Consider the following 10,541-nt stretch of genomic DNA (forward strand, 5'->3'; position numbering starts at 1 on the left):
TGGATAAAGCAAGAGTTGAAATCTTTATTACATTTTGACTTTATATAAGTGTGTTAAGTTTCTACATAACAAACTTCCTCTGTGAGAAATGGTGCGACAATTCTGGTTTGATAGTGTATAAATAAACGTGATTTGATAGTTTTTTTCATTACTCTGACCCAGAAATCTCAACTTCTAAATCACTTACTAAACTTTCCATAATCATTCTTAGCACTATTCTGTAGGTTATTGAAGAAGGATTGTTTCACATGTTGTTCATAGTCTGATTTATGAGACATGTTCTTCTTCAAAACATGCCGTAATGCATTTTTAAGACCTGTACATAGTATTTTTTGACTTATAAAATTAAAAAAGGCTGCGTAAAAAACCCTTCTTTAATAACATTCAGAACGGTGCTAAGAATGATTATTGAAAGTTTAGTTGATGTAAGCGATTTAGAAAGTTGAGATTGTTGGGTCAGAGTAATGAAAAAAACTATCAAATCATGTCAATCTAACCACTATCAAACCAGAATTATCACACCATTTCTCACAGAGGAAGTTTGTTATGTAGAAACTTAACACACTTATAAAATGTCAAAATGCAATAAAGATTTTAACTCTTGCTTTATCCAATATCTAGATTTTTGTTTTTTCAAGATATGCAAATATGTGCATAATTTGTGAAATATGCCAAATTTACATATATTCAAACATTTCTGAAAAAATCTTCAATACAAAAAATCATTGTTTTAATGCCAGTAATCAACTGGCAAAGTTTCAAGATGATATCTATAAGTTAAAAGAAAATGTTTTACCCTCGCATTAAACCATGGTTCTGATTTTCTATTCCCACCCCCTGTAGCTTTCCAGCAGCTAGTTGACCAGGTTGTCCACCCAGGTTGTGGTCCTTTGAAGGGCCTAGATACCATTTCTGGTGAACAACCTTTTGCAACAGCCCATGTCTGTTTTCCAAAAAAAGAGGGTTTTGCCCCCTGGGTAATACTAAATAGCATGGAAGTATGGGAATTGGAACTCAGGGGCTGTCAAAAGTGTGTTGTTACCATGCGCTGCTATACAGGAAATGTCATGCTGCTGTGGTGTGGTGGTCAGGTGTCTGAATGAGCTTGACACACGCATTGTTATTCTCTACAGCTGCAGGTTAATAACAAGTCCATTTAACCCCAGTCAAACAAAAAAGCATTTGTCTAGTTTTTTTTTTTCATTTTGTATTCACACGTCAAGAGCAGTGAATGATCTAACAAGTGATTATTGTTTATTTGCCTGCCTGTCTGAAATACTTTTTAAATAAAGCTATTCAAAGCAAACTCTGCCTAGTGGGATATATGGTCATTCACAACACGACAGAAATAAAAATCAGAATAGAGGGAATGAGTCAATGTCCTAAAAGGAACTTTGATACCACAACCAGTGCCATTTCTCTGTCAGAGATACCCATTATGTTCATCATAAGTGTGTGTACTGTAATATGTGAAATATGTATATACTGTATATACTCATAGATAGTATGTATATACTGTATATGTTTTATACTGCAGTCAAATGCTACAAACAAACGTTCCACAAGGGGGCAGTCTCTAGCTGTGGAATGGAAATAAAGTACTCAGTGTTACCCAGATTGAATCATACTTTATATATAAAAAAAAGGAGACATCTCATCAGAATGCAAAGAAATGTGTTAGTGACACAACTAGGGTCAAAAGTGAGATATTCAGTTGGCAGGGAGAACCGGTCACATTGGAAACAAAGCTGAAAGAGAAGTGGTTATTTCCAAATCGTTAGCCTCATAGCATCATTGCCTAAGTCATATTATAGATAAGGTAAAGTAGATGTAGAGTAGAATATATGTAGAATAGAGTAGATGTAGAATAAGAGTAAATATGATTTAGGCAATTATGCTACGAGGCTAACGATATGTAGCTGAAAAGAACATCAATTAGTCAAAGTAAAAAGAGATGATGTGTGTGTGTGTGTGTGTGTGTAGGTGTGTGTGTGTGTAGGTGTTTGCTTTGCGACGAACGTCACTGCTATGTGCTCCATAAGAGAAAGAGCCAGCGTAGCACAGGAGTGTGACACGTAGCCTGCCAGCGTCCCAGCTCTCTGCATAGGAAGCAGGCAGATGAAAAGAGGGTTTGACTAGCTTCAGCAGGCTCCTGTAATGCAGCTCAGCATCTACATCAAAGCCCATTGCATTTGAAGAATGCCACAGCTTTTCACCCACTAAATTGATCCAGCGGCTTGCGCTGACTCCCTCTCTGCTTGTGTGTATGACTGAGTAAGGATGACAGGCGTTTTGTAGGAGTTATCTCAAAGGGGGGGGGGGACTGTGTGTGTGTGTGTGTGTGTGTGTGTGTGTGTGTGTGTGTGTGTGTGTGTGTGTGTGTGTGTGTGTGTGTGTGTGTGTGTGTGTGTGTGTGCTGCTTAGAGTAACACATTTCAACACATAGAATCAGAAAGATGAAGAAAAAGCCCATCTATGTACATAGGGGATATGTTGGCCAGTTTTAGAGTTGAGTGAGAGGGTTAAGGTTACAGGTGCAACAGAAAGAATAAGATCCAGGATTCAGTCCCGAAGAGCACATACAAGAGGAGTGTGTGTGTGTGTGTGTGTGTGTGTGTGTGTGTGTGTGTGTGTGTGTGAGTCTTTAATCTCCCTCATAACAACACACTAGGGGGGGCGTCCACTAAAATAGACTAAATGGCTCTCATGTGCAATATAGAACTAATGCGTTCAGAGCATCGGTGGATGAATGCAGCTCTGTTGTCATAGAAACAAAAACCCAGCCGGGTGGAGAATGCTCAAATGTCAAGAGCAGGATTATCAATTAGGAAATGGAGGAAAGTTTGTCTTTGAAGAGGAAAGCATTTTGTTTACCTTGGAAAGACGACACGCAGCGAAGCTAATTCCCCCAGATACTAGTGTGGTGAAATGAAGCAGAGTGAAAGGGAAGAGCTAGATAGCGGGAAAGAGCTCAAGGTGCCAAATATCTGTGTGTGTGTGTGTGTGTGTGTGTGTATGTGTGTATTTTCTGCAGTACTCAATGCCCCATTCATCTTTAGAAGCTTTTTTTTCAGGGTGTTTGTGTGTGTGCATGTATGCGTGTATGTATGTGTGTGTGTGTTTGCTTTCCCTGTGAGACCCACATATAGATATATACCTGGCTTGTTTCTGTCTTTGTATATAATCCCCTTGAGTGTCATCATCAAACCATGATAAACTCAGTGGGCCTCATTTATCAACCGTGCGTAGACCAGATTAGTGGGTGTACGCACATTTTTCAATTTGGACATGAGCGAAGGGTACGCTCAAATCCCACGCCAGCTCTCAGCTCGTGTACGCAAGTTTGTAAACAGCATGAACTTGCAGTGCAGGCTGATTTTATTTATTTGACGCACTTTTGAGATTTTAGTTTCTCTTTAAATGTGTCATTGATGTAGCCTGGCACCGCCCGCCTACATACTTCCGCTCAAGTTTTATTTCCCTTCAGTAGTCAGTCTGGGGCTGCGGTATATTCTTAGGTTTTTCTCTGTCAGATTTTTGACGGTCCAATCAGCGAACAGAGGGAGTGGCTCAGAAGCCGGCACATGGCAAACGTCACGACCAAACGTCACGACCAAACGTGATGCGATTGGTTGGCAGATCCAGAGTGGCACTGGGCAGATCCAATAGTTTTAAACTTCAACAGACACCTGCCTTCAAGTGAGTTCACGTTTGACAATTGAGCGATTCCAGACCTTCTGTACAAATGAAATGAAGTACGATGGTCTGGAAGGACCAGGCTAAATGAAGTACGATGGTCTGGAAGGACCAGGCTATCATTGATCGCTAAGCCGGCACGTTTCAGCTTGTTTTCCCAGTCCAGGACCTCTGGTGGAGCAGGACGATGGGCGCTCTCACAGCTGGTGGTTGCCTGGCCCTGTGGAGGTTAATACGGGTTGGTTTGTGCAGCTGACGGCTGACCACTCATGCCAAGCGCATCTGTCATACAGTAAAAGGCAGAATGTGTTATTTTTAGTTTTTAAAACCTCTTTTGAGTAGTGCTATCTGAAAGGGCCAATATATTCTAATCATTTAAAACTCTGCAGACGTGTATTTCTTTCATAAATAAAAACAAGACGGGCGTAAGAGGTTTAACCATTATCGTGGGACAGTCTGTTTCTCATGGTGTTGCATTTCAGAGCAGCAACACGCGATTTTTCAGACCACTTTTCCTTCAACTACAGTATGTAAAGAAATTGCAATACAACGTACAGATGGAGATTTAAGGGTGCACACATAATATGCTGAGCAGGAATGGTATACCTGTCTTTATTACATCGGGCGCTCTGTGTCTCTCTGTCCTTCAGACACACAAATGTTCATACACACGCCGTGCTCACAGATCCACTGTGGAGAGACCATACGGAGAGCAGCCAGGTGTGTGTGTCAGCAGGAGGCAACTCTACCAACCAGTGAGGCAGTAGCATGACATTATGTCTCCTACAGCGCCCCCCCCATGCAGACACACACACACACACACACACACACACACACACACACACACACACACACACACACACACACACACACACACACACACACACACACACTTCTGGTTTCTCATGTCCTTCATCTCCCAGCTGGTGATCCAGATCTGCTCCATTTGGTATTTGCAATTTTCACTAGAATCACTAGAATTTAAAGTGCATGCATGTTCTCACCCTCTCTCTCTCTCTCTCTCTCTCCATCCCTCTCCCTCTCGTTCTCTCTCTCTCCCTCCCTCTCCCTCTCCCCCTCTCTCTGCTCCAGTGTTGCCTTTAGATCATTCTTTGTTAAAAGGGGCAAAGGGATAACTCATCCATCTTCTCTGATAATATGCTGTCAATCATCTCACAGGTAAGGTCAATTCTCCCCTCACACAGTTTGACTTCATACCATCAGGTGTTTGGGGAGGAGGAAAGGGAAGAGGGTTCAGACAAAGTTAAGTTAAAGTTGTGTGTGCTATTCCAGTGAGACAATACTCCTCTCCTCCGTCCGAGTCTCTTTGTCTTTATGCTTTTGATTAGGGGAGAACGGGGTTATATGTCACACGGGTTGGTTGTCACAATCGTTATATCTCGGAACCAGAAGGCACTGTCTGTGAAATTTTGGTATGTAAATATCCAGAATTGGGATCAGAGGTCACCTACATAGTCTTGCTTAGAGTCAGACTGCTGAATTTGAGCTGAGAGGACTGTTTGTGTTTTTCATGTCAAATTGAAAATATTTAGCTCCTCAGTATTTTTCTTCTAGACTTTTACACAATGGGTTTATAACGAAACACTTGTTACCCATAAAAAGTGTGAAGGGTAAACTATAGTTTAGATTGTGGTTAGCAAGCTAATTAGTTGTCAGATGGTTGTTGGCCTTGATGCTAGCAAGAAATTCAAGTTGGGGTTGGTCGTCACATTTTTTGGGGGGTTGGTTGTCACATGTTATCCAAAGGGTGCAGCCAGAAAAGGAACCCAATCACGAAATAAATTGTCAAGCTGTATCCTCACAACCCAGTGCATCCCACACTAGACCAGCTGCCAAGGCTACAGTAAGTTATGTAGGCCTTATGTAAGTTATTTGTCAACTTGACAATGCAATTAAACTTTCAAATTTATTTCTGCTTTCTTGCCTCCTTTTTAAGATTATTCCCATTAAGATAACATTGAGACAAACAACCCCATAGTGTGTGACAACCGACCCCTTGATGGGGTTGGTTGTCACAATGTGTAAGGGTGTCTTTGATGATTAATTTCTTCTTTATTACAATAAGATAGAAAAGTGAGGGGTAAACATTTCAAGCCAACACATTAAGCTTCAATTTAATGTAGGAATGACTATTGAAAGATGTTTAGGTGATGAGCAATTCTCACTAGAGTAAAAAGTGTGCCTACTTACCCCGTTCTCCCCTTTTATTTCTTAATTTAATATCTGAGTATTTACTGTATGATGTGAGACAATGCGAGCAGAGTCCAATATGTTTACCCAGGCTCAGGCACAAATGTGCACTCACTGGCCCTCATTTATCAAACTTGCGTGGGAAACTGGTGCCGATCCTGGCGCAAATATTTCACCCTACGCCAGGTATCACGTGGGATTTATCAAACAGTCGTATATCACCAATCTCAGCGTACGCCAGACCAGCATTGATGAATGCGGCGGCTGAAAACAATCGTAATTTGAATATCACGCCCCTGTATTTTCTCAGTTTAGAGGCCTCGCCCAGAGGTATTATGACATGGATATGCGCATTATGGCAAAAAAGAGGAATTTCTCCAAAGTAGAAATTGACCACATAACAGCGAAAGTAGAAAGAATAAAAAATAAATGTCATTTCAGAGCATTAAAAGTGGCATCAAAGAAAGCCAGAAGGCAGCTACTACTACATTAGGATGTCCCGATTCTTGTGGCCAGATGTAGGATGGTTAGAAGAACCCGGATGTCTACTACATCCGGCTGAGATTTTTAGTGTTGAAAACAGCATCCTATTTGGCCATAATCCAGTGCAAACCTGAAGTGACGTGGGGGGGGGGGGGGTTATCAATATCCCCACTTGTTGAGAACGCTGCCAACCCTCCGACGTGAGTCCAAAATGTGGTCATCCTCCACAGATGAAACACAATCCGACCTAATGCTGAGTGACAGTGGACTAGATTGCCAAGAGGAACGCTCACATCACAACGTCTCTGTTTGAACTGCATGGTGCCTCTCAAAATCATTGCAGGGATGAAGTCAGAAGGCTGGATAGACTTTATCAAGCCTAACACATCAAGGCGGGGAGTGAAAATTCATTGGAGGAAGTTTATCTTTTATTATTTTTTTCCCCCGCTCATATTATGAGTTTTATCGCGTGGCAGAGGCAACTTTAGGAGGCTTCAATGAGGGAACTATTTAATAATGCATGCTTTCCAACATCTGAGGAATATCATGTCTTTTATAGTCCTCCCCCCCCCCCCCCCCACAAAAGAGAAGTGGAACCATGCAGCAAAGCCACTTCTCATTGGGATGAGACAGAAAGAGGAAGCACTCTATGCCTGTCTCTTTCTGTGTGTGTGTGTGTGTGTGTGTGTGTGTGTGTGTGTGTGTGCGCGCGTGAAACAAATTTGTGTCTGAATATTCATACGCCGCTGTGCGTTTTTAAGCATCTGTTTTTGCATGAGGGAACACTTACAGAGACATAGGACCAACACACAGACTTGAATGCACCCGCGATAAATAGCTGAATAATTCCGAGGGAAAAAAGTGGAAGACGTTCAAGTACATAACGTAGCCACATGATTACTGTATGTGAGTGGGGGGGTTTGTGCGCTCTCGCATGTCGGCTACTCTCACACACACACACACACACACACACACACACACACACACACACACACACACACACACACACACACACACAGGCATGTACTGAAGCTTTTCCCTTGTGTTTCCCCGTGTGAGGGATTTGCAGGAGATAGCAGAGAACATAGTGCAGGATTTTTCGGTCGTCATTGAACACATTGGGAAGAGGAGTCTTTGCCTAGACAGCAGCATTGACAGATTGCATGAATAATTTAAGCACAATGTGAGAGGCCTCATAGACCTCTGAATCACTACACCAATGACTGCCTGCTCTGACTACTGGCTTCCCTCTCATCATTTTTTATTTAATGCATATTATTTCCATAAATTCCCCCTCCTTACATCTCTTAAGCTGTGTCCGAACGTTAAGAGCAAAGTGATGACACAAGGGCAGGGGGGGCTGTGGCCCGGGGGGGGGGGGACAGCAAATCAACAGGACCGATGGCACTGCCAAGATTTCACTCATAGTTCATGTAAAGGTGTGGAGTAGGCAATTCTGGAGATGTTTCCATGCTACGGGGGGCCCCCCTTTGTTTACATTCCCTTTGTTATACATGCCAGTTTACAGAGCCTAGGCTGTGTATTAACACCATCTCTTTTCTTTTTTTTCTCATAGTATGGACACGGAAAAAGATTTTGAGGAGACATTCACTGATTTGACAAATGTGTATTTTAGTCAACAAACATTCTCCAGAATGGTTTGACCGCATCTTTAAAAGCCAGAGTGGCTTAACCTCCTTCTGCTAACTTCATCAGGATGGAGAGGAGAGGAGCTGCTCTTAGATATATCATCACAGAAGGACAGTAGATGATAGATGGGACATTAAAACATGATTTCTAAGAGCTTCACACTGGGATGATCAGCATTCTGTAAAGGGTACAGCAGACAGTCTTTATTGATCTGCCAGTTTCTGTCAAATACATTTGAAGGGTGATGAGTGGACTTGTTGAGTTTCAGAAAGGAGTAGGAGAACAGTTCTGGAATAGACAAGGAATAACATGGGCAGAAATGCAATGCAGCAACCACCTGAAATAACTGTTACTTAAAGCGGCAACGAGGAACTTTCAAATATCTTTAAAACAGCCTCATTTTTCCTCTGATAATCATAAATTACCTTTAAGAGCAAACGAGACTATCAGTGCAAAGAAATTTTTTTTTTAATTTTTTTTTTTATAATTCCTTTGGTCTGGTCGCACACCCAGTCCGATTTCCGGCTTGCGCATGCATGCTCTATGGTCACATATCCGTATTGGTCGCAGATTTCAGTGTAGTGCAGCAATGCGATTTGAGAAGCCTATCCCTCCAAGTGAGGGAAGGGGAGCGGGAGCCTTGTTTGAGAAAGTTATTTGTCGTCATAATGACTGACAACGGGGCTGAACCATCAAAGAAAAAAAAGAAAATTCAACAAAGAAAAGCTAAAAGGGAGAGTGATAGACGGGCGGGAGGAGGGTGTTGCCAAGCAACGTGTAAACAACTTAACGGGAGTGAACTAGACAGCAGTGTTTACTCCTAAATGAATGAACGGTACTAAAATAAAGTTTACTTTGCTTCACCATCATCAGATGACCATTATTCATCTGATATAGTCTGTGAGGACACAGAATCTTTCAGCTCCGTGAGAGGTGACACTTCATCAACTCATTGCAATCAGGTGTGTGTAGCACTGACTGGCATTAGTTGATGCAGTGTCACTAACCACTCTCACAGAGCCGAAAAGAGTCCGTGCCCTCACACTTTCAACACACAGACATGCACTATACTGCATCCTAATCATTTGACACTGGCACGGCCGGCACAAGCTAGAAAACAGTTTTACGACAGTGGGCGTCGTAAAAATACTACCACTTTTGTCCGCCAAAAGTTACTTGTAGCCACTTCAAATAAAATTCTGAATGCAGGACAAATGTAATGTTACTGTAACAGTACATGTACAGTATATTGTGATTTTGATACTTAAAGACCTACTTCACCGGTGGAAATATGAAGGTGTATTGAACTCTGAGATCCTATGTAGTATAAATGTGCAACATTTTTAGAAATCGCTTCTTCCTATAGCCTGAGAAAAGGCAGAAAGAGTGTTTTATGGTCTAACTCCTACATTTTCCCATTTGTGACATCACACATGGTAAAATGTAGGGTTAGGATTAATAGGACAGCAGGGCCAAGGGAAGACTGAGGAAAGACTGAGGGAACGAAAACCTCATTCATCATATCATAATAGCGATTTTGTAATGATAGAACGCCGGTTCCGAATGGTCGAAGTATTCCTTTAGGCAAAGGATCGGAATACTCCTTCCAATATTCTCACAATAAGTATAATTGTGCAGTAATACATCAGTTAAAGGTGAAGTAAGCGATTTATTTGTGTTAATATAAGTGTTAAATCGCTCTTTATTCATACAGTGATCACTTATATAGTGTGCACGTTTCATAAAGCCGATCTCTCAGTCACGCTCTGCATGTAATCGGCAAATAAACTTTTCGGGGATCCCACTAACCAATCAGAGGAGAGAACGCTACAAACCGGCACCCGTCTCACTTCCGGTGCACGTGCAGAGCGACAGATGGGTGAATGTGTATGCGCCTATAATGGCGGAGCAGGTAAAAATCCTTGCCAATGTCTGTTTTGATGGTTTTTATCATGTTTTATCACACTTATGGATCTGAGATGATGCTAGATAACTCGCTGCTTGAAGACCGCAGTGCATTAATGTGGTGACGTAGGGACGAGTGAGGTGACTGCTAACTGCAGTCACTGACAGGAAGTTAGCTAAAAGAACCATTTCGTTTACAGCACTTTTAATGACATTTATTTCCCCATTCTGGTATACCTTTTGTCTATCTAGATTCATTGTAATACTGGGAGCGGTCAGAGATTGATTGACAGGACTTTGGGCCGAGCGGTTGAATGTCGAGGGAGATGTCATTAGTGGAGCTTTTCTATGGTTAATTATATGAGCAGCGCAGGCTAATTATTTATAGGAGAGGGCTGGAGAGTAAATTTAGATCTGTTAGAGATTCACAGTGTCAGTCAATGTGCGCCATTGCCCAGTCCTAATACATGCACATGATATATGAATCCTAGACGTTGACATTTCTAAGCAGGCGACAAACTGGCCCCCACTGCACCATGTTAGAATGTAAAGCCAGGGGTTGATATATTGTGAGTGTGTGTGTGTGTGTGTGTGTG

The sequence above is a fragment of the Ammodytes marinus genome, assembly GCF_949987685.1.
Source record: "Ammodytes marinus genome assembly, chromosome: 10".
NCBI lineage: Eukaryota > Metazoa > Chordata > Actinopteri > Uranoscopiformes > Ammodytidae > Ammodytes > Ammodytes marinus.